The sequence below is a fragment of the Sapajus apella genome, unplaced genomic scaffold (genome assembly GCF_009761245.1).
Source record: "Sapajus apella isolate SASKATOON/1434 unplaced genomic scaffold, GSC_monkey_1.0 scaffold114, whole genome shotgun sequence".
NCBI classification, from domain to species: Eukaryota; Metazoa; Chordata; class Mammalia; order Primates; family Cebidae; genus Sapajus; species Sapajus apella.
The window spans coordinates 5,730,635-5,755,468 of NW_022437054.1; the positions used below are offsets into that span (position 1 = coordinate 5,730,635).

A 24,834-nucleotide genomic window follows, 5' to 3' on the forward strand; every position below is an offset into this window, starting at 1 on the left:
AAAAAAAAAAAAAAAAAAAAAAAAAAAAAAAAAAAAAAATTTTAAGGTGTGAGGGGCGGTGGGAAGGAGTTGAATTGACAGTTCTCAAATAAATAGATAAATAAATAAATAACAAATGGCTACCAAGCAAGCATATGAAACAATGCTAACAGCTCTAATCATTGGGGAAATACACATCAAAACCACAAGGATATATCAGCTCACACATATTAGTATGGCTACTCTAAAACAAAACAAAACACAAAATAACAAGTGTCGGCAAGGATGGGGAGAAATTGGAATCTCTGTCCATTGTTGTTGGGAATGTAAGATGGTACAGCAGCTGTGGAAACTGTACGGCAGTGTTTTAAAATATAGGGGTTTCTTTGTTTTCGTTTTTTGAGACAGAGTCTTGCTCTGTCGCTCAGGCCAGAGTGCAGTGGTGCGATCTTGGCTCACTGCAGTCTCCACTTCCTGGGTTCAAGTGATTCTCCCGCCTCAGCCTCCCGAGTAGCTGGGATTACAGGCATGTGCCACCATGCCCAGCTAATTTTTGTATTTTTAGTAGAGACAGTGTTTCACCACATTGCCCAGGCTGATCTCGAACTCTTGACCTCAGGTAATCTGCCTGCTTAGGCTCCCAGAGTGCTGGGATTACAGGTGTAAGTCACCATGCCCAGCCCAAGTTTTATTCTTATTCAGGTACATGAGGCCGATGGATCAAGAGATAATTGCCATAAAAAAGATAGTTTGTTACTCAGAGTCCTGAAGGGACAGAGCTCACAATGCCACACCACACAGGGAAACGGCAGGGTAGGTCAGGAGGCAGAGGAAAGGAGGGGAAAACATGGGCGAGAACCTCCACTGTGGCTTCCACAGGAAGGAACAGGCAAGGCAGGGTGAGCAGGTTTAGGGTTGGTTGCTAGATTAATTTCAGCAGGCTCTCTGGGGCACAAGGGTTGTCTTTCCTGCTCTGGTATCTGGCCCTGGAGTGAGTAAGACAAGGGAAGAGCAGTGAGAAGGAAGTATGAGAGCCTGATAATTAAGGTAGTTGGGGTGTGGGATCTGGATTGGTTGGTTTTCACATACAAGGCACTTTCAGGTGAGTTTTTCACCATCTCTAGGCGTTGGCTAACCTAGGGATGATCCCTCTAGGATCAGGAAGGCCCCAATGACAAAGCCTCAGAAATGCAAAAAATAAGCCTGGCACAGTGGCTCATGCCTGTAATCTCAGCCCTTTGGGAGGTCAAGGTGGGCAGATCACTTGAGGTCAGGAGTTCCAGACCAGCCTGGGCAACATGGTGAGACCCCATCTTTACTAAAACTACAAAAATTAGCTGAGTTGTGGTGGCTCATGACTATGGTCTTAGCTAATTGGGGGGCTGAAACAGGAGAATGGCTTGAACCTGGGAGGCGGAGGTTGCAGTGAGCTGAGATTGCGCCACTGCACTCCAGCCTGGGAGATAGAGTGAGTCTTAATCTAAAAACAAAATGAAAGCAAAGTCTCAGATGGATATTTGTTCATAACCACATTATTCACTATGTCCAAAAGTTGGCCCAAACCCAAGTGTCCACTGATGGATGAATGGGTAAACAAATTGTGGTGGATATTATTCTGCTTAAAAGGAATTAAATTCTGATGCATGCTACAACGTGGGTGAGACTTGAAAACACTGTATTTAGTGAAACAAGCCAGACACAAAAGAACAAGTATTTTATGGTATCACTTTGTGTAATATGAGGTAATTTATGTAGAAGAGTGTATATAAAGAGACATCCAGGAAAAGAGAGATATCCAGAAGGTTGTTTGCCAAAATGTTGACAATGCTTATATCTGATTGGTTGAATAACAGGTAATTTTATTTTTAGGATGGAGTCTCCCTCTGTCGCCCCAGGCTGGAGTGCGGTCTGGCTCACTGCAACCTCTACCTCCTGGATTCTCCTGCCTTAGCCTCCCCAAGTAGCTGGGACTACAGGCAGGTGCCACCACACCCAGCTATTTTTTTTTTTCTATTTTTAGTAGAAATGAGGTTTCACCATGTTGGCAAGACTGGTCTCGAACTCTTGACCTCAGGTAATCTACCCACCTCACTCTCCCAAAGTGCTGGGATTACAGGTGTGAGTCACTGTGCCCAGTCTGGTGGAATGACAGGTAATTTTTACAAACGTTGCTATATCTTTTGGATTGCTTAATTTGTTAATAAAAGAATTATTATTATTATTATTATTTTAAGAGATGGGGTTTCACCATATTGGCCAGGCTGGTCTTGAACTCCTGACAGGTGATCCACCTGCCTCGGCCTCCCAAATTGCTGGGATTACAGGCATGAGCCACTGCGCCCAGCCATTAAAAGAATATTATTATTATTTTCTTAATTTCTTTTTTGAGACAAAGTTTCACTCTTGTTGCCCAGGCTGGGGTGCAGTGGTGTGATCTCGGCTCACTGCAACCTCCACCTCCCAGGTTCAAGCCATTCTCCTCCCTCAGCCTCCTGAGTAGCTGAAATAACAGGCACCTGCAATCACGACTGGCTAATTTTTTGTATTTTTAGTAGAGGAGGGCTTCCCATGTTGGCCAGGCTGGTCACGCACTCTTGACCTCAGGTGATGCATCTGCCTCCGCCCCTCAAAATACTGGGATTATAGGCGTCAACCACTGTGCCTGGCAAACAATATTATTTTTTAAAAGACCAGTGACAGCCAGGCTACTCAGGAAGTTGAGGCAGGAGAATCACTTGAGCCTGGGAGGGGGAGGTTGCTGTGAGCTGATATCATGCCACTGCACTCCAGCCAGGGCTACAGAGTGACATTCTACCTCAAAAAATAAATAAATAAATAAATAAATAAACACCAGTGACATAGGTTTGATATTCACTTGGCAGTATAGTATCATAAAGATGATTCAAATAAAATTTGTTGAATTACACGAATCCATCTCTGAGATAAATTCCATGATTCTATAAATTCCAGTCTCTTATCCTCAAATAGGAGTTTCTGGCCTCATCCTCTTTAATGGAAAGGCAAAGTGTGGCCAGGTTTGGTGGCTCACACTTGTAATCCCAGCACTTTGGGAGGCCGAGGCGGGCAGATCACTTGAGATCGGGAGTTCAAGACCATCCTGGCCAACGTGGAGAAACCTCATCTCTGAAAAAAAAATAAAAAAGAAAGAAAGAAAGGCAAAGTGTTCAGGGATCTATTAAAAACACGTTCTTCTCTTGGTCTACTAGGTGTTCTCTAGGCTTCCAGAACCTAAGGAATGATTCCACCAGTAGGTAAGACTCACATACAAAGAGGCCAAAGTTCCTAGAGCCCTGAAATTTCAACACCTCCCTCCCAAAAAAAACCTCCCTAAATACTGTTCTTTTTTGATTTTATTATTTTTTAATTTTCTTATTTTTTTTTTTTTGAGATAGGATCTCACTCTGTCACTCAGGCTGAAATGCAGTGGCATGATCATGGTTCACTGCAGTCTTAACTTCCTGGGCTCAAGTGATTCTCCCACCTCAGCCTCCCGAGTAACTGGGACCACAGGTGCGAGCCACCATGCCTGGATAACATGGTTTCGCCAGGATGCCCAGGCTGGTCTTGAACTCCTGAGCTCAAGTGAGCCACATTGCCTCAGCCTCCCAAAGTGCTAGGATTATAGGTGTGAGCCGCCACACTTGGCCTCTTTTTTGTTTTTAATTGAGCTAAAATATACATAACATAAAATTTACCATTGGAAGCTTTTTCACTGTTCTTAATTTATTTTTATTTATTTATTTATTGAGAGACAGGGTCTCATTCTGTCGCCAAGGCTGGAGTGCAGTGTTACAATCATGGCTTACTGCAGCCTTGACCTCCTGGGCTCAGGCAGTCCTCCCACCTCAGCCTCCTGAGCAGCTGGGACCATAAGTGCATGCCACCACACATGGCTGATTTATTAATTTGTTTATTATTATTAATTTGAGATGGAGTTTCGCTCTTGTTGCGCAGGTTAGAGTGCAATGGAGCTTGTAATCCCAGCATTTTGGGAGGCCAAGGCAGGCAGATCACCTGAGGTCAGGACTTCGAGACCAACCTGACCAACATGGTGAAACCCCATCTCTACTAAAAACACAAAAATTAGCTGGGCATAGCGGCAGGTGCCTGTAATCTCAGCTACTCGGGAGGCTGAGGGAGAATTGCTTGAACCCGGGAGGCAGAGGTTGCTGTAAACCAACATGGCGCCACTGCACTCCAGCCCCGGCAACAGAGTGAGACTCTGTCTAAAAAAAAAAAAAAAAAATCATTTCACCATATATGTGTGGGCTTATTTCTGGGGTCTCAATTCTATTCCATTGGTCTACATGTCTGTCTTTATGCCAGAACTAAACTGTGTGATTACTATAACTTTGTAATAAGCTTTCAGGTTAGGAAGTGAGAGACTTCTAGCTTTGTTAATCCTTTTTTCAAGATTTTTGTTGTTGTTCTTCTTGAGAAGGAGTCTTGCTCTGTCGCCCAGGCTGAAGTGCAGTGGCGCCATATTGGCTCACTGCAACCTCAGCCTCCTGGCTTCAAGCAATTCTCCTGCCTCAGCCTCCCAAGTAGCTGGGATTACAGGCATGAACCACCATGCCTGGCTAATTTTTTGTATTTTTAGTAGAGATGGGGTTTCACTGTGTTGGCTGGGCTGGTCTCAAACTCCTGACCTCGTGATCCATCTGCCTCGGCTTCCCAAAGTGCTAGGATTACAGGCATGAGCCACCGAGCCCAGCCATTTTTTTTTTTTTTTTGAGACAGATTCTCACTCTGCTGCTCAGGCTCGAGTGCAGTGGCACAATTTCAGCTTACTGCAAACTCTGCCTCCTGGGTTCAAGTAATTCTCCTGCCTCAGCCTCCCAAGTAGTGGGGATTACAGGTGTCCGCCACCACATCGGCTAATTTTTGTATTTTTAGTACAGAGGGAGTTTCACCATGTTGACCAGGCTGGTCTTGAACCGCTGAACTCAGGTGATCCGCGCACCTTGACCTCCCAAAGTGCTAGGATTACAGGCATGAGCCACCACACCTAGCCTCAAGATTTGTTTTCTTTGGGGATTAGTCAGGCTCCCTTGAGATACCATATGAATTTTAAAATGGATTTTTCTATTTCTGCAAAACACGATTGGGATTTTGACAGAGATTACATAAAATCTGTATTTTTTTTTTTTTTTTTTTTTAGACGGGGTCTTGCTTTATTCCCCAGGCTGGAGTACAGTGAAGCAGTCTTGGCTCACTGCCACCTCTGCCTCCCAGGTTCAAGCAATTCTCCTGCCTCAGCCTTCCAAATAACTGGGATTACAGGCGTGCGCCACCATGCCCAGCTAATTTTGTAATTTTGTATTTTTAGTAGAGACGGGGTTTCTCTATGTTGATCAGGCTAGTCTCAAACTGCCAACCTCAGGTGATCCACCCACCTCCACCTCCCAAGGTGCTGGGACTACAGGTGTGAGCCACCGTGCCCGGCATCTGTAGGTTACTTTTTTAAATTATTATTATTTTTTATTTTTTTATAGAGACAGGGTTTCACCACATTGGCCAGGCTGGTCTTGAACTGCCAACCTCAGGTGATCCACCCGCCTCACCTGAAAGTGCTGGGATTACAAGCATGAGCTACCGCACCTGGCCCCATCTGTGGGTTACTTTAAGTTACATTGACATTTTAACAACATTTAGTTTTCTAATTCATGAATATGGACTGCCTTTCCCTGAATTTGTGTCTTTCCTTTAAGTCTTCTTTAATTTCTGTCTACAACAGTTTATAGTTTTCAGTGTATAATCCTTTAGTATATTTGGTTAAATTTATTCCTAAGTATTTTTTTAATGCAATTGTGAATGGAATTGTCTTCTTAATTTCCCTTTCAGATTGCTCATTGTTAGTGTATAGAAATGCAAGTGATTTTTTCTTTTTTTCTTTTTCTTTTTTTTTCTTTTTTTTTTTTTTTTTATAAAAGATGGGGTTTCACCCTGATGGCCAGGCTGGTCTTGAACTCCTGACCTCAGGCGATCCACCCACCTTGGCCTCCCAAAGTGCTAGGATTACAGGCGTGAGCCACTGCGCCCGGCCGCAAGTGATTTTTTCATGTTGACTTTGTATTCTGATACTTCCCTGAATTTGTTTGTTAGTTGCAACAGAACTTTTGTAGAATCTTTAGCATTTTCTACATGAAGATCATGTCGTCTTCAAAAAGTGATAATTGTACTTTCTTTCCAATTTGTGTATCTTTTATTTCTTTCCTTGCTTAATTGCTCTGTCTAGGACTTCTATTACAATGTTAAACAGAAGTGGCAAAAGCAGGCATCCTTGTCTCGTTCCTTTTCAGATTGTTTATTGTTAGTTTATAAAAATGTGATTGATTTTTTTGGTATTAATTTTGTATCCTGTTACTTTGCTGAAAGTGTCTATTAGGCTTGTTCCTGATTTGAGAGAAAAGTGTTAGAGTCTTCCACTATTTAGTCTAATGTTTGTTATGGGTTTTTCACATATAGGTTTTATTATGTTGTAATTTTTTGAGACGGAGTTTCACTGTTGTTGGCCAGGCTGGAGTTCAATGGCACAACCTCAGCTCACTGCAATCTCCTCGCCCCCGGTTCAAGCGATTCTCCTGCCTCAGCCTCCCATGTAGCTGGGATTACAGGCATGCACCACCATGCCCAGCTACTTTTCTATTTTCAGTAGAGACAGTGTTTCTCCATGTTGGTCAAGCTGGTCTCAAAATCTTGACCTCAGGTGATCTGCCCACCTTGGCCTCCCAAAGTGCTGGGATTACAGGCTTGAGCCACCACACCCGGCAAGGGTTTTTTAAAAAATCATGAAAGGCCATTGAATTTTGTCAGATGATTTTTCTGCATCAATTGAGATGATCATATGGGCTTTTTGTCTAAATTTTGTTATTATGATGTATTAATTATGGATTTTCATATGTTGAACTATCCCTTGCATTTCAGGAATAAATCCACTTGGTCATAGTATATAGTGCTTTTAATGTGCTGTTGAATTCTGTTTTGTAGTATTTGTTGACGATTTTATTATTATTATTATTTACCAAGCACAATAACAGTACATCAAGTTGAAAATTTTTGTATCAATATTCATCAGGCATATTGAGCTATAATTTTCTTGTATTGCCTTTGTCTGTCTGATATCAGAGTAATGCTGGTCCCATACAATCAGTTCAGAAGTGCTCCCTGCACTTTCATTCTTTGGAAGAATTTATGGACTATTGGTGTTTGTTAATTCTTCTGTAAATGTAATGTTTGGTAGAATTCACCAGTGAACCCATCTAGTTCTAGGCTTTTTTTTTTGGCCTCCAAAGTGCTGGGATTACAGGCATAAACCACAGCTCCCAGCCCAGATATGCTATTTTGTTATGATTCTTTCATGGTAGGTTATGTGTTTCTAGTAATTTATCCATTTTATATAGGTTATCTATTTTGTTGTTGTACAATTGTTTTGTTTTTGAGACGGAGTCTCAGTGGCTGTGTCACCCAGGCTAGAGTACAGTGGTGTGATCTTGGCTCACTGCAACCTCTGCCTACTGGGTTCAAGCAATTCTCGCACCTCAGCCTCCTGAGCAGCTGAGATTATAGGAGCACCACCTCACCCGGCTAATTTTTCTATTTTCATTAGACGGGATTTTGCCATGTTGGCCAGGATGGTCTGGAACTCCTGGCCTCAAGCAATCTGCCTACCTCGGCCTCCCAAAGTGCTGGGATTACAGGCATGAACCACCACACCTGGCCAGAATCCCATACATTTTGGCATGGTGTGCTTTCATTTAATTTGTTCCAATATACTTTATAATATCCCTGTGTTTTTTTCCAATAGTATATTCTTTAATTCCATATCTTTTTGACTTTTCTACTTTTCTTTCTTCTAGTTCTATCTCCAGTCCATTGTGACTGGAAAAAAAATACTTTGTATGATTTCTATCTCTTAAAATGAATTAAGACATGCTTTATGAACTAATATGTTGTCTATCCTTGCAGAATTTCCCATGTGTACCTGAGAAAAATGTAAATTCTGCTGTTGTTGAGTAGAGTGTTCTGTAAGTATCTGTTAGGTCTGATTGTTCTATACTCTTGTTTCAGTTTTCTGTTTCCGTAATGATTTTCATTCATTGTTCTATCCATTGTTGAAAGGGGAGTATTGAAGTTTCCCACAATTGCTGTTGAGCTTTTTCTCACTTCAATTCTGTCAAGTTTACTTCATATATTTATAAGCTCTGATGTTCCGTGCATACATATTTATAATTGGTATAATTTTGTAGGTAAATTGAATTTATGTGGTCAATTACATATATAATATATACATATATCATAAATATAAGGTCATTTTATACACATATATGATGTTCTTTTTTGTCTCCTGTAAGTTTTTCACTTAAACTCTATTTTGTCCGTTATTAGTGTCGCCACCCTTGCTCTCTTTTTATTCTTATTTGCATGAAATATCTTTTTTCATCCCTCCACTTTCTTTCCTTTTTTTTTCAATATTGTGCAGCCTGGGCCCTGACTGTAAGCCACAGCACCTGCCCACTTGCCTGCCTGTCTCTGCCTGTTCCTGGCCGGCTCAGGGACCCAGCAGGCACCTGGGACCTCCTCTCACTTTTATCCTCTGCATGTTCTTACATGAGATGTGAGTCTCCTGTAACCAGCATGTATTTGGATCCTCTTTATTTTTTGTACATTCTGCCAATCTCTCTCTTTTTAGAAGTGGGGTGTAAATTAAAGACTATGGACTTTATTTACATTTAAAGCAATTACTGATAAGGACATATTATTGCCTTTTGTTGTTTTCTGTGTGTTTTATAACTTTTTGTTTTGTCTCTAATTTCTTCCCATTCCTACTTTTGTGTTTAGTTGATTTTTCCATATTTACTCCTACCCTCAACCCCTAGCAACCATCATTCTACTTTCTGTCTCTATGAATATGACTACTCTAAGTATTTCTTATAAGAATGGAATCAGCTGGGTGGTGGTGGGTCACGCCTATAGTCCCGGCACTTTGAGAGGCCAAAGCAGGTGGATAACCTGAGGTCAGGAGATCCAGACCAGCCTGGTCAACATGGCGAAACCCTGTCTCTTCTAAAAATACAAAAATTAGCCAGGCGTGATGGTGTGTGACTGTGGTCCCAGCTACTCAGAAGGCTGAGACAGGAGAATCACTTGAGCCAGGAGGCAGAGGTTGCAGTGGGCCGAGATTGAACCACTGCCCTCCAGCCTGGGCAACAGAACAAGACTTCATCTCAAAAAAAAAAAATGGAATCATAACAGTATTTTTCCTTTTGTGACTGGCTTATTTCACTTAATATAACATCTTCAAGGTTCATTCATGTTGTAGCATCGGTCAGAATGTTCTTCCTTTTAAGGCTGAATAAAAATTTTTATTGTCCATTAACTTACAATATTTAATTTATTAATCGATGTACACTTGGGTTGTTCCCATATTTTAGCTATTGAATAATAATGTGCAATAAACATGACTATAAAAATATTTTTGTGTCCTTGCTTTTAATTCTTTGGAGTAGGCTGAGGTTTGAACATACCCTCCAAAATGTAAGCTGAAATTTAATCCCCAATGTGGTAGTATTGAGAGGTGGGGCCTTTAAGAGGTAATTGGATCATGTAGGCTCTGCCCTCATGAATGGATTCATCTATTTATGGATTACTGGATTAAGGGGTTAATGGATTAATGGGTTATCAAGGGACAGGAACTGGTGGCTTTATAAGAGAGAAAGAGACCAAAGCTAGTCCCCTCACCATGTGATCCCCTGCACCACCCTGGGACACTTCAGAGAGTCCCCACAGCAAGAGGGCCCTCATCAGATCCCCCTGCCTCTACCTTGGACTTCTCAACCTCCATAATTACGAGAAATAAATCCCTTTTCTTTGTAAATCACCATAAATTCCTTTTCTTTACAAATTACGCAGTTTAAGATATTCTGTTATAAGCAACAGAAAACAGATTAAGACAGGGAATATATCCAGAACTGGAATTACTGGATGATATGGTAATTTTATTTGTAAGTTTTTGAGAAACTAGCATACTATTTTCCATAGCTGCTGCATCGTTTACTTTCCTACCATCAAGGCCCAAGAGTTCCAGTTTCTCCACATCCACATCAACATCTGTTATTTTCTGTTTTATATATACACACGGTCCCCTATTTTTAGAATATGTTAAACTTTATTATTATTGCTATTATTTTGAGATGGAGTTTTACTCTTTCTCCCACACTGGAGAGAAATGGTGCGATCTCAGCTCACTGCAACCTCTGTTCCCGGGTTCAACCCATTCTCCTGCCTCAGCCTCCCAAGTAGCTGTGATTATAGGTGCCCACCACTACGCACAGCAATTTTTGTATTTTTTAGCAGAGATGGGGTTTTTTGTTTGTTTTTTAGAGATGGAGATTCACTCTTGTTGCCCAGGCTGGAGTGCAATGGCTCGATCTTGGCTCACGGCAACCTCTGCCTCCTGCGTTCAAGCAGTTATCCTGCCTCAGCCTCCCAAGTAGCTGGAATTACAGGCATGTGCCACCACACCAGGCTAATTTTGTATTTTTAGAGAGGCGATTTCTCCATATTGGTCAGGCTGGTCTCGAGCTCCCGATCTCAGGTGATGAACCCGCCTCGGCCTCCCAAAGTGTTGGGATTACAGGTGTGAACCACCGTGCCTGGTGAGAGGGGGTTTTATCATGTTGACCAGGCTGGTCTCAAGCTCCTGACCTCAAGTGATCCACCCACCACAGCCTCCCAAAGTGTTAGGATTACAGGCGTGAGCCACCAAGTCCATCCTAAAATTTTTAATACAGTTAAAAATTATACTACAATTTGTCAACTTTATCATGCTGCAAAGGCAACACGCATTCAATAGAAACCATATCTGAACACCCATACAACCATTTTGTCTTTTACTTTCAGTACAGTAGGCAATACATTATATTAGATATCCAGTACTTTGGTCAGGTGCAGTGGCTCACACCTGTAATCCCAACACTTTGGGAGGCCGAGGAAGACGGATCCATTGAGGTCAGGAGTTCGAGACCAGCCTGACCAACATGGTGAAATCCTGTGTCTAACAAAAATACAAAATTAGCTGGGCATGGTGGCACATGCCTGTAATCCCAGCTGCTCCGGAGGCTGAAGCGGGAGAATCGTTTGAACTCAGGAGGCAGAGGTTGCAGTGAGCTGAGATCACACCATTGCACTACAGCCTTGGCGACAACAGGGAAACTCCATCTCAAAAAAAAAAAAAAAAAGATATTCAGTACTTTATACTTTATTATCAAACAGGCCTTGCAGTAGATGACTTTGCCCAACTTCAGGCTAATATAAGGATTCTGAGCACATTTAAAGTTGGCTAGATGAAGCTATGATGTTAAGTAGGTTAAGTGTATTGGTGTAGTAAATGCATTTTCAGCTTACAACATTTTTATTTTATGATGGGTTTATCAAGAAGTAACCCCATGGTAAGTTGAGATGCATTTGTGTGTGTGTGTGTGTGCACCCGCGTGCCTGTGTGTATTGCATCCTAATGAGCAGGAGGTGACCCTTATTGTGGTTTTGATTTACAACAATCTATTTTAATCTGAAACAATTTAGCTTTACTCACACATAGTACTCTAGCCGGACAGGGTGGTTCATGCCTGTAATCCCAGCACTTTGGGAGGCATAGGCGAATGAATCATGAGGTCAGGAGTACAAGACCAGCCTGATCAACTTGATGAAACCCCGTCTCTACTAAAAATACAAAAATTAGCTGGGCATGGTGGTGGGCGCCTGTAGTCCCAGCTACTGGCTAGGCTGAGGCAGGAGAATCGCTTAAACCTGGAAGGCGGAGGTTGCAGTGAGCTGAGATCGCTCCACCACACTCTAGCCTGGGTGACAGAGTGAGACTCCATCTCAAAAAAAAAAAAAAAAAAAAAAAAAAAGGACGATGCAAACAACATGGCGGTGGAAAGTGGTAGCGATTTGCAACGGAAACGGAGAAGGCGCCGGGACCCCGAGGAACCAGAAAAAACAGAACTCAGCGAAAGAGAGCTGGCAGTGGCAGTGGCGGTGTCCCGGGAGAACGATGAGTAGGAGACCGAAGAGCTGGGTTAGGCCTTTACTTGTGGAGGCAACACCGGCCACGAAGAAGAGTCTTAGCGTTTGAAAGAGTCTGTCTTGATAACCTCCATGGTGCATCCACGTGTGAGCGCAGTTACATGCACAGAGTCCCTAGTGCATCCACGTGTGAGCGCAGTTACATGCACAGAGATGTTATCACCCACGTGGTATGCACCGAAACAGATTTTATTATTACTGCCGGTCTTGATGGACATGGCAAGTTCTGGAAAAAAATAGAAGAGGGAATTGAATTTGTTAAACATTTTCGTAGTCACCGGGAGTTATTGAGAGTGTTGCAGTTAGCTCTGAGGGAGCATTGTTCTGTTCCGCGGGTGATGACAAAGCAATGAAGGAGTTTGAGGCAGTGAACTTTGACATGATCCACATGCTGAAACTTGGCTATTTTCCTGGACAGTGTGAGTGGATCCATTGCCCAGGGAATGCAATTTCTTCAGTTGCTCCTTCTGAAAGGAGTACAGGAAAAATTTTCATTTATGATGACCGAGGAGATAACCAGCCACTTCATATTTTTACAAACTCCATACATCACCTCTTACTCAGGCACGGCTAAACCCAGTTTACAAAGCAGTAGTGGCTTCTGACAAATCTGGGATGATTGAATACTGGACTGGGCCTCCTCTTAAATATAAATTCCCCAAAACTGTGAACTGGGAATATAAAACTGACAGTGATTTATTTGAATTTGCCAAGTGTAAGGCTTATCCAACCAGCATATGTTTTTCACCAGATGGGAAGAAAATAGCTACTATTGGTTCTGATAGAAAAGTTAGAATTTTCAGGTTTTTATATGGAAAACTCATGAGAGTCTTTGATGAATCACTAAATATGTTTACTGAACTGCAACAGATGAGACAACAGTTACCAGACATGGAATTTGGTCAACGAATGGCTGTGGAGCATGAGTTGGAGAAGGCTGATGCTGTAAGATCAATTAGTATAGTTTTTGATGAAACTGGACACTTTGTGCTGTATGGAACAATGCTGGGCATTAAAGCTATAAATGTATTTTAGGCAAACAAGAAGACATTAGAGAGAATAGAAAGCCAAGCACCGTATGTTCTCACTCATAGGTGGGTGTTGAACAATGAGAACATGTGGATTCAGGGAGAGGAGCATCACACACTGTCCTCAGACAGTAGGGGTGGGTAGGGGAGAGACAGCGGGGGGGGGGGGGAAAGAGGGGAAAGAGACGGCGGGGGGGGGGGAGGGATAACATGGGGAGAAATGCCAGATATAGTATGCACCTAAAGTAAAATAAATAAATTTTTTAAAAAACAATCTATTACTAAAAAAAATATATTAGAGAAATGTAATTGGCTTTGTTTCAGGCAATAGCCAAAAAGCATCGTGCTGCAACTCCTACAGAGATGAACGCTTCTGAAAACCTGTTCTTCAGAATATTCAAGTTGACCCAACCATAGTCTGTACATCATTCAAAAAGAATAGATTTTATATGTCTACCAAAGGAGAACCAGAAGATAGGAAAAGTGCAGATTCTGATGGAGATGTTTTTAATGAGAAACCCTCTAAAAAAGTCATGGCAGCTACTCAAGCTGAAGGACCTAAACGAGTTTTGGATAGTGCCATTATCCACACAGGCATGGGAGGCATTCACATCAAACTTTTTCCTGCTAAGACAGTGGAAAACTTCTGTGTTCACAGCAGAAATGGTTATTATAATGGGCATGCATTTCACCATATAATTAAGGGCTTCATGATTCAGACAGGAGATCCGACAGGTATTGGTATGGAGGAGAAAGCATATGGAGAGGAGAATTTGGAGATGAATTTCTTTTTTTTTTTTTTTTTTTTTGAGACAGAGTTTCGCTCTTGTTACCCAGGCTGGAGTGCAATGGCGCGATCTTGGCTCACCGCAACCTCCGCCTCCTGGGTTCAAGCAATTCTCCTGCCTCAGCCTCCCAAGTAGCTGGGACTACAGGCGTGTGCCACCATGCCCAGCTAATTTTTGTATTTTTAGTAGAGACGGGGTTTCACCATGTTGACCAGGATGGTCTCAATCTCTTGACTTCATGATCCACCCGCCTCGGCCTCCCAAAGTGCTGGGATTACAAGCGTGAGCCACCGCGCCTGGCCACGGAGATGAATTTCATTCAACATTATGAGAAGACAGACCATACACACTCAGCATGGCGAACACAGGATCAAATACTAACGGATCCCAGTTTTTCTTAACAGTAGTACCAACGCCTTGGCTTGCTAATAAGCACACAGTATTTGGACGAGTGACTAAAGGAATGGAAGTTGTACAGAGGATCTCCAACGGCAAAGTCAATCCCAAAACAAATAAGCCCTATGAGGATGTCAGCATCATAAATATTGCTGTCAAGTAAAATAAAATTTGTTTTAATGATCTTGCAAATAAAAATGCAATATTAAACAGATTATGTTAGGAAGCTTAGTACTTGCTGAATATACAGATTGTGTTTCAAAGATACAATATTATATTTTTGTATTTTCCATTAAAGGCTATTTTTAAAAAATGTTTAAAAAGAGAAAAGAAAGAAACTCTACTCCACTATAGCACCACCATTCCCTACATTATATTATTGAATTCAAAAATTACATCTTAGAGCCAAATGTGGTGGTGTGTGCCTGTAGGCCCCGCTGCTTGGGAGACTGAGGAAGGAGGAGAGCTTGAGCCCAGAAGTTTGAGTCCAGTGTGGGCAGCATAGCAAGACCTCATCTCTTTTAAAAATATACATTTTTATCGTGTATCTATTAGCATAGATTTATAATTATGTTTATACTTTTGTGTTTATTTATTTATTTTTATTTTTTGAGATGGAGTCTCATCCTGTCACCAGGCTGGACTGCAGTGGTACAATCTTGACTCGCTGCAAACTCTACCTCCCGGGTCCAAGCAATTCTCCTTCCTCAGCCTCCCAAGCAGCTGGGATTATAGGCACCCGCCATCATGCCTGGCTAATGTTTTTGTATTTTTAGTAGAGACGGGGTTTCACCATGCTGGCCAGGCTGTTTACGAACTCCTGACCTCAAGTGATCCACCTGCCTTGGCCTCCCAAAGTGCTAGGATTACAGGCATGAGCCATCACGCCCGGCCTACTTTTGTCTTTTAAATGCTATTAAAGAATTTAAAGTTATGAACCCAAATTACAGTAATACATGTTTTTATGTTTGTCCATATATTTAACTCTACCAGATAACTTTATATTTTCATATGTCTTCAAATTACTAACACTTTTTTTTTTTTTAGTTTATGTTTCTTATTAGTCTACTGATATAAGCTATCAAGAACAGGCAAATTCAGAGACAGAAATTAGAAGTTACCAAGAGCTAGGGGAAGAAGAAAATAGGGAGTTTTTTGTTTGTTTTTGTTTTTGAGACTGAGTCTGGCTTTATCCTCCAGGTCAGAGTGCAATGGCGCGATCTCGGCTCACTGCAATCTCTGCCCCCCAGGTTCAAACGATTCTCATGCCTCGGCCGGGAGTTATTTTTAAATGAGAATTAAGGTTTTTTTTGTTCGTTTGTTTGTTTTTTACAGAGAAAATACTTTGCCATTTTATAATTGTGGTTACCACAAAGAGCCTTATAATGTGTGATGTTTATCTTATTACATGCCTCCACAAAGCAGATTTTGAACATTAAGTTTTCTATGAATCAATACTATTACATGGGAAAAGATGGCTACAAATTAAAATTTTTCCATCATGCACGTGGATAAGTTATAAAAACACAGCTGGTAAAAGTAATATTTACAAAAGTTTTTGCTTGGGATCATAGAAATACTTATAGTTGTATAGTGGTTGTTTCTACATAATAATGCAGATGTAATTAATGCCACTGAACTGTATACTTAAAAATTGTTAAAAATTTTTATGTTAAACATATTTTACTCTGATTCCTTAAAGGGAAAAAGTCCCTCTATTTCTCAAATTGGCAAAAATGTAATTCCCACACAAATAGTCCAGAACACATGTCAAAATTTTATTTAAATATTTAACGAAGGCTGAAAGTAGTGGCTCACACCTGTAATCCCAGCACTTTGGGAGACCAAGGTGGGAGGATCACTTGAGCCCAGGAGTTTGAGACTAGCCTGGGAAACATAGGGAGACTCCGTTTCTACAAAAAATTTAAAAATTAGCTGTGTGTGATGGCACACACCTGTGGTCTCAGCTACTCAGGAGGCTAAGGTGGGAGAATTGCTTGAGCCTTGGAGGTCAAGGCTGCAGTGAGCCATGATCATGCCACTGCACTCCAGCCTGAGTGATAGAGCGAGACCCTGCCTTAATGAGGAAACCAGCAGAATGACAACAGTGATTCAGTAGGATATGAGAAATTTATATAAAGTGATAAAAGAAACACAGTAATAAGCCTGTTATTTTAAATATAAAATCAATCACTGTCCTACAGGGAAATAAAATCATAACACTGGCCAGGCGCGGTGGCTCACACCTGTAATCCCAGCACTTTGGGAGGCTGAGGCAGGCGGATCGTGAGGTCAGGATAACCTGACCAACATGGTAAAACCCCATCCCTACTAAAAATACAAAAAAATTAGCCAGCCATGGTGGCGTGCGCTGTAATCCCAGCTACTCAAGAGGCTGAGGCAGGAGAATCACTTGAACCTGGGAGGCGGAGGTTGCAGTGAGAGAGATTGCTCCACTGTACTCCAGCCTGGGCGACAGAGTGAGACTCCATCTCAAAAAAAGCAAAAATCATAACCTTAAGGGTTATATTATTTTATTTATTTATTTATTTATTTTTAGAGAGAGAATCTTGCACTGTTGCCCAGACTGGAGTACAGTGGTGCAATCACAGCTCACTGCAGCCTCAAACGCCTGAGCTCAAGTGATCCTCCACTTCAGCCTCTCCAGTAGTGAGGAGTACAGGCACATGCCACCATGCCTAGCTAAATTTTTTATTTTTTGTAAAGATGATCTTGTTTTGTTGCCCAGGCTAATCTCAAACTCCTGGGCTCAAGTGATCCTCCTCCCTTGGTCTCCCCAAACTGCTAGGATTACAGGCATGCGCCACTACAGCTGGCTGGGGTTATATCCTTTCCCAAACAGAAAAAAATAAACTATCACACTGTATATTAGTCAGCTCTCGCTGACTAATACCACAGGCTAGGTGGCTTTGACAACAGAAATTTGTTTTCTCATAACTTTGGAAGCTGGAAAGTTTAAGATCAAGGTGCCATCAAAGTTGGTGTCTGGTGAGGCCACTCTTCGTGGCTTACAGATGGTCACACTCTCGCTGTGTCTTCACGTGGCCTCTTCTCCACGTGCATGCAAAGAAAGGGAAAGCTCTCTCATCTCTTCCTATTCTTAGGACAGCAGTCGTAGTCTGTCCTATTAGAGTGAAGCCCCACCCTTATGACTTCATTTAACCTTGATTACCTCCTTTTGTAAGCCCTATCCACATATACAGTCAGATTGGGTGTTAGGGCTTCAACATAAGTATATTGGGGGGGGGGTTACAATCCATAAATGTACATCTTACATGTTTTCTACAATTCAATCTCCAACTTTACAAAGTTGCAAAATGCCTAGGCTCTAATCACTTACAAACAGTAAATCAAGTTATAGTCCCAAGAAAACCAAAAGACCTTTAGCCTAATTTGTTAGAAAATGCTGTAGCAGAATATTAATATCTTATAATAATCCTTGTTGCCTTACTTCTAAGTTTTTTAAAAATTTCCTAAACAGAAAGGATTATGAATATTCCTCCAGGATAATTAATATAGCTCTAATTCATTTTATTTTTATTTTTGAGACAGACTCCTGCTCTGTCACTCAGGCTGGAGTGCAGTGGCGCAATCTTGGCTCACTGCAACTTCTGCCTCCTGGGTTGAAGTGAATCTCTTACCTCAGCCTCCCGAGTAGCTGGGATTATAGGCACACACCACCATGCCCAGATAGTTTTATTGTATTTTTAGTAGAGACGGGGTTTCTCCATGTTGGCCAGACTGGTCTCATACTCCTGACCTCAAGTGACCCACCCACCTCGGCCCCCCAAAGTGCTGAGATTATAGGTGTGAGCCACAGTGCTCGGCCTCTAATTCATTTTAATAACTACATTATCAACCCAGAGATACACATTCTACAGATAATCTAACCATTCCTCAATTATGAACAGACAGGGTTTTTTTCCCAACTTTTTTTTTTTTTTACAAAATCACTACAAATAATGTTGCTTTAATATTTTAGGCTGGGCACCATGGCTCATGCCTGTAATCCTAGTGCTTTAGGAGGCCGAGGCAGGAGGATTGCTTGAGCCCAGGAGTTCAAGACCAGCCTGGGCCACATAGTGAGACCCTGTCTCTACAAAAAACAAACAAAAAAAATGGCCAGGCTAATTTGTTCTCAAGTAGTCCCAGCTACTCAAGAGGTTGAGGTGTGAAGATCACTTGAGCCTGGGAGGTGGAGACTGCAGTGAGTTGAGATCGTACCACTGCACTCCAGCCTGGGTGAGCAAGACCCTGTCTCAAAAACAAACAAACAAAACAAAACAAAAACACTCTTTGGATACATGTTTCTTGATATAAATGTTTCTATTCCTATAAGATGGAGTCTCAAAAATGGGGATATCTAAATCAAAGGAAAGAGATATTCAAATCTAGCATGCCCTTTTATCAGTTTTGACAGTTTGAGGTGTAGTCCTGTGTATATTTCTAATCTAATTAGGTCAAAACAATCTTACCAAGATTGAAAATACTAATACCCTGCATCCCAAAAGATGCAGCATCCCAAAAGAAGATGACAAGCGTATTTTATGCCAGAAACTTAATGACAATGACTGCTCAAGAGCTAACCACACAAAAAAAAATCTTTAGTAGTTCAAAAATGTTGTTTTTCAGTTAAAAAACAAAACTGACACAGAACAGTTAGGATAGAAACAAACAAAAATCCTTGAATGATATCTACAACCAAACTAGATGGTACAGCAATTCCATGGAACCCCAAAACATCTGCAGGTAGCACCAAAGCACCAAAAGGCACAAGAGATAAATGATAGCAGCATCTGTGCGGGAGGAAGCAGAGGGAAGAAATGGGGCACCAGACATGTAAAAATTCTAAAACAGGCTGGGCACAGTGTCTCAGGCCTGTAAGCCCAACACTTTGGGAGGCCGAGGCAGGTGGATCACCTGAAGTCAGGAGTTTGAGACAATCATGGCCAACATGGTAAAACTCCGTCTCTACTAAAAACACAAAAATTAGCCAGGCGTAGTGGCGGGCACCTGTAACCCCAGCTACTTGGGAGGCTGAGGCAGGAGAACTGCTTGAACCCAGGAAGCAAAGGTTGTAGTGAGCCAAGATTGCACCATTGCACTCCAGCCTGGGTGACAGGAACAAAACTTTCTCAAAAAAACAAAAACAAAAAAAACCTTCCAAAACAACCAATAGGCACTCATCAGGACACTCAGATGGCCAATTTGAAAATAATATTGCTGGGCACGGTGGCTCATGCCTGTAATCCCAGCACTTTGGGAGGCAGAGGCGGGCAGATTGCCTGAGGTCAGGAGTTCGAGACCAGCCTGGCCAACATGGTGAAACCCCATCTCTACGAAAAATACAAAAATTAGCCAGGCATGGTGGCAGGTGCCTGTAATTCCAGCTACTCAGGAGGCTGAGGCAGGAGAATCACTTGAACCTAGGAGGCAGAGGTGGCAGTGAGCCAAGATCGTGCCATTGCACTCCAACCTGGGCAACAAGAGTCAGATGTCATCTTAAAATAAATAAATAAATAAATAAAATAATATCGGAAACCCCAAGGGTTTTGGCACAAGGCATCCTCAGTAAGATATCAATAGGCTGGGAGAGTTCTCCCCATAAGCTCTCAAAACTAAATCTCTTCCCAGTAGTGTTGAGGATTTAAGTAGTTCTTGAACAAAGAGCATAAAGGAAAGATGAGGGCTCCAGTAAAACAGAGGGACCAACAGAGATGCGGTCACATCCCAGAAAGTAGGATGCCCTACAATTAGACTTCTCATAAAAACAACAGAAGGTGGCACTGTAGAGCTGTCAAATTAGAAAGGCAATATTAAATTACACCTTCCTTCTTAAAGTTTGGGAAGCTAATGTAAAGTCAAAATAAATAACAGACTGGGCTCAGTGGCTCATGCCTGTAATCCCAGCACTTTGGGAGGCCGTGACAGGTGGATCTCGAAGTCAGGAGTTCAAGAACAGCCTGATCAACATGGTGAAACCCCATCTTTACTAAAAATACAAAATTAGCCAGATGTGGTGGCATGCGCCTGTAATCCCAGCGACTCAGGAGGCTAAAGAATAGGCAGGAGAATCTCCTGAAATCAGGAGGCAGACATTGCAGTGAGCCAAAATCACACCATTGCACTACAGCCTGGGCAACAAGAGGCAACCTTCATCCCCAAAATAAATAAATAAATAAATAAACAAATAAACAAAGAGGATCCACACTAAATCTCATACAAAGTTAATATTTTTTAAAAGGAAAAAGAAAATTAAAAAACCAGATAAGTTACCTATAGAAAATAAATGAACAGCTGAGGGTGGCTCATACCTGTAGTCCCAGCACTTTGGGACGCCAAGGCGGGAGGATCACTTGAGCCTAGGAGTTTGAGACCAGCCTGGGCAACATGGCGAGACAGTCTTTACCAAAAATTTTAAAAGTTAGCCCGATATGGCAGTGCATACCTGTTGCCCTAGCTTCTTGAGAGGCTGACGTGGGAAGACTGCATGAGCCCAGGAGGTCGAGACTGCAGTGAGTAGTGATCACACCACTGCACTCCAGCCTGGGCAACAGAGCAAGACACCGTCTAAAACAAACAAACAAAACAAAACAAAAAAACTATAGCCAGGTACATGCCTGTAATCCCAGCACTTTTGGAGGTCAAGACAGGAGGATCACTAGAGCTCAGGTGTTCAGGACCAAGCTGGGAAACATGTCAAAATTCTGTCTCTACATAAACGACAAAAATTAGCCGAGTATGGTTGCACACCATAGCCTCTCAGGAGGCTGAGGCAGTAGATTCGCTTGAACCCGGGAGGCGGAGATTGCAGTGAGCTGAGATCGCACCACTGCACTCCAGCCAGGGTAACAGAGTGAGACTCTATACAAAAAAAAATTACTTGAAGGCCGTTGAAGAGGCTCCCACTAAATAAAGATGAGGCAGTTCGAGCAAGAAATAAAGAAAATAGTTGCATTAGACTAAAACACATCAGTTATGTTTAAAACCATGAGCTCATAATGTTTCTTGCAAAAAGAGAATTGTTCACCCTCGGTGAAAACAAGAATATAATCTCTTCATTTCCATAACTTAAATAAAGGGAAAAACGTGAGATTTCACCTTGTTGGCCAGGCTAGATGATCCTGACCTTAGGTGATCCACCCACCTCAGCCTCCCAAAGTGCTGGGATTGCATACCTGAGCCACCATGCCTGGCAATGATATAATTTGAATATTACCATTTTGGAACCTCTAATGAAAAAGAATCCAAGCATTGGGTATCAACGGCTAATAATAATGGAAAAACAACAAAAGGCAATTTGATGTTATATTCCACCTAATAAAAAGCAGGCCCCCACTCCTTAAGTAGTCTTCCCCTCAAATTACATCTTAATATCATTAAACCTTTAGATGCAATTACCAATTTGCAGGAAATTCAGAGGGCAGAGGAAAATTTCAACCTACACCAGGGGAATGCAGTCAGCAAAATTAAAACAGTGAAATTTTGGCCAGGCAAGGTCGCTCATGTCTATAATCCCATCACTTTGGGAGGCCAAGGCCAGCAGGTCACATGAGGCCAGGAGTTCGAGACCAGCCATTGTCAACATAATAAAACCCTGTCTCTACTAAAAACACACACACCAAAAAAAAAAAAAAAAAAAAAATAGCCAGGTGTGGTGGTGAATGTCTGTAATCCCAGCTACTCAAGAGGCTGAGGCAGGAGAATCACTTGAATCTAGGAGGCAGAGGTTGCAGTGAGCCAAGATCTCACCTGGGTGACTCCAGCCTGGGCAACAAAGTGAGACACTGTCTCAAACAAACAAACAAACAAATAAAAAACTGAGTGAAATACTGTAGACAAATTGTCCAGCTTCTTTAATAAACTGTGAAAAGCAAGGCTGGCTTCATGGGCGTATGACAGAGCAGTGGTACAGGGCTCCATGCTTAGAAGGCCTGTACTATGTTTAATGCTCTGCTGTCACTATCTTGAAAATATTAACAGTTTTTGAAAAGGGTCATAAATTATGTAGCTTCTTTTGGCAAAGGTGGATAAAAGATAAATACAGAACCTAGAGATTCCTATAGATTAAAAAATACCAGGCTGGTCCTTTTTAAATCTAAAACACATTTTTTTTTTAGAAACGGGTGTTTATTTTCCATCAACCTTATTTCCATGTTGTTGAAGAGCCCATGCAAGAACAGCTTAAGACCATTCAGTGGTTGCTCCTACCCATTCAGTGGCCTGAGCAGTGGGAGCTGCAGACCAGTCTCCCGTGGCAGGCTGACGCTCCAGCCTTCGGTAGGGAACTGCTGAATAGACACAGAGGGCACCCGCATGCCCCCAGACCAGTCTGCAACCTCAGGCTGAGCAGGAGTGAACTCACAAGCTGGAGCAGTTCATTCACCCTGAAATTCCTCCTTGGTCACAGCCTTGTCAGCAGCAGCCTGCTCTTCTTTCCCAATCTCTTCAGGGTCTCTGTAGAAGAAGAGGTCAGGAATGACCTTCCAAGGGTGTCCACGGGAGATGGTGCCACGCATGCTCAGAACTTCCCGAGCCAGCATCCGCCACATCAAACCCACTGAGTGAAGTCCTTGTTGTTGCATGGGATGGCAATGTCCACATAGCGCAGAGTGGAATCTGTGTTACACAGAGCAATGGTAGATAGGTTAACATAAGATGCCTCCATGAGAGGCTGGTGGTCAGCCCTGGGGTCAGGAACCCCAAGGAGCCGTGGCTCCCAGAAGGCTGCTGGATCTGGTTTGTGAAGGTTCCAGGAGTGAAGCGGCAGCAATTGGAGTGGCTCCAGTGGAGCAGCAAACTTCAGCACGGCCCTCTGGCCAGTATTCCTGGAGGATATGACACCGACATCAGCAGGGTTTTCAATGGCAACAATGGAATGAGCTGCCAGCAGAAGCTTCTCCCAGGTCCTCCTCAGATTTGATGTAGATGCCATCACTTTTCCTTTTATCGATGTACTGTTCCATCTGGAAGTCAAGATTACTGCCATCTAAGTGGGCTCCTGCTGCAAGGAACTTAAGGACATCCTTCTTTGGCTGAAGAGTTCTGATTTAAAAAAAGAAGAAGGAGAAAAAAGGAGGACATCCTTTTTCATTTGCAGGACATCCAGTGCTCCAGACACTGTGAAAATTTCCCTTTAAGTTACGACAAGAATCCAGGACAACACCATATGGACACCTCTGTGGGTAGCATGGAAAGGCTTTTTTTTTTTTTTTTTTTTTTAAACAGAGTTTCGCTCTTATTCCCCAGGCTGGAGTGCAGTAGCGCGATCTCAACTCACTGCAACCTCCAGCTCCCCGGTTCAAGCAATTCTCCCGCCTCAGCATCCTGAGTAGCTGGGATTACAGGCAAGCACCACCATGCCCAGCTAATTTTTGTATTTTTAGTAGGGACAGGGTTTGACCATGTTGACCAGGCTTATATTGAACTCCTGACCTCAAGTGATCCACCCACCTCTCAGCCTCCCAAAGTTTTGGGACTACAGGCATGAGCCACTGTGCCCAGCCTAAAACACATATTTTTAAGATAAATAAAGAAAACAGTACTCACAGCCCACTTTCTATAGACATTGTTGTAATCCTGAATGGTAATTAGGCAGTAATTACCATTACTGGGATTAATCCTGATCCCAGTAATGAAGAGAAAAACAATGAAAACTGGGACCAACCTGCAGTAATGAAAGATGGGACAGAGAACAATCCTCTGGCGTCAATCCTTTTATCCTAGCTTAAGAAACCCAAACAAGAAGCACTGCTTAAGTCCTTTCAGGCATCAAATAAAAACTTGTTTCTTTAAACTCACTTTTTTTTTTTTTAAGACAGGGTCTGACTCTGTGGCCCAGGCTAGAATGCAGTGGCGCAATCATGGCTCACTGCAACCTCAACCTCCTGGGCTCCAGTGATTCTCCCAGGTCAGCCTCCTGAGTTTCTGGGACTACAGGCACACACCACAGTGCTTAGCTAATTTTTAAGTTTTTTATAGAGATGGCGATCTCGATATGTTGCCCAGGCCGGACTCAAACTCCTAAACTCAAGCAATCCTCCTGTGCCTTGGCCTCCCAAAGCGCTAGGATTACAGGTTTGAGTCACCTCGCCCTGCCTAAACTAACTTAAAAAAAAACCTTAAATACTGGCCAGGTGTGGTGGTTCACGCCTGTAATCCCAGCACTTTCAGAGGCTGAAGCAGGGGGATCACTTCAGGTCAGGAGTTTAAGACCAGCCTGACCAACATGGTAAAACCCTGTCTCTACTAAAAATACAAAAATTAGCCAGGTTTGGTGGTGGGTGCCTGTAATCCCAGCTACTCAAGAGGCTGAGGCAGGAGAATCACTTGAAACTGGGAGATGGAGGTTGCAGTTAGCCGAGATTGTGCCCCTACCCTCCAGCCTGGGCGACAGAGCGAGACTGTCTCAAAAACAAAAACAAAAACAAAAAAAACCTTATATACCATGAGAATATTACAACCATCTTGAAGTAAGAGTCTATCTTATACATGTTTAATTCATAGGGCCTAAT

At 42.4% G+C, this 24,834-nt stretch overlaps 2 pseudogenes; one reads left to right on the forward strand and one right to left on the reverse strand.

Annotated features, from left to right (window-relative positions):
• The first annotated feature begins 11,928 nt into the window (after window positions 1-11,928).
• Window positions 11,929-14,462, forward strand: LOC116537850 (annotated as a pseudogene).
• A 7,966-nt stretch (window positions 14,463-22,428) lies between these two features.
• Window positions 22,429-23,286, reverse strand: LOC116537928 (annotated as a pseudogene).
• Between the last annotated feature and the right edge of the window lie 1,548 nt (window positions 23,287-24,834).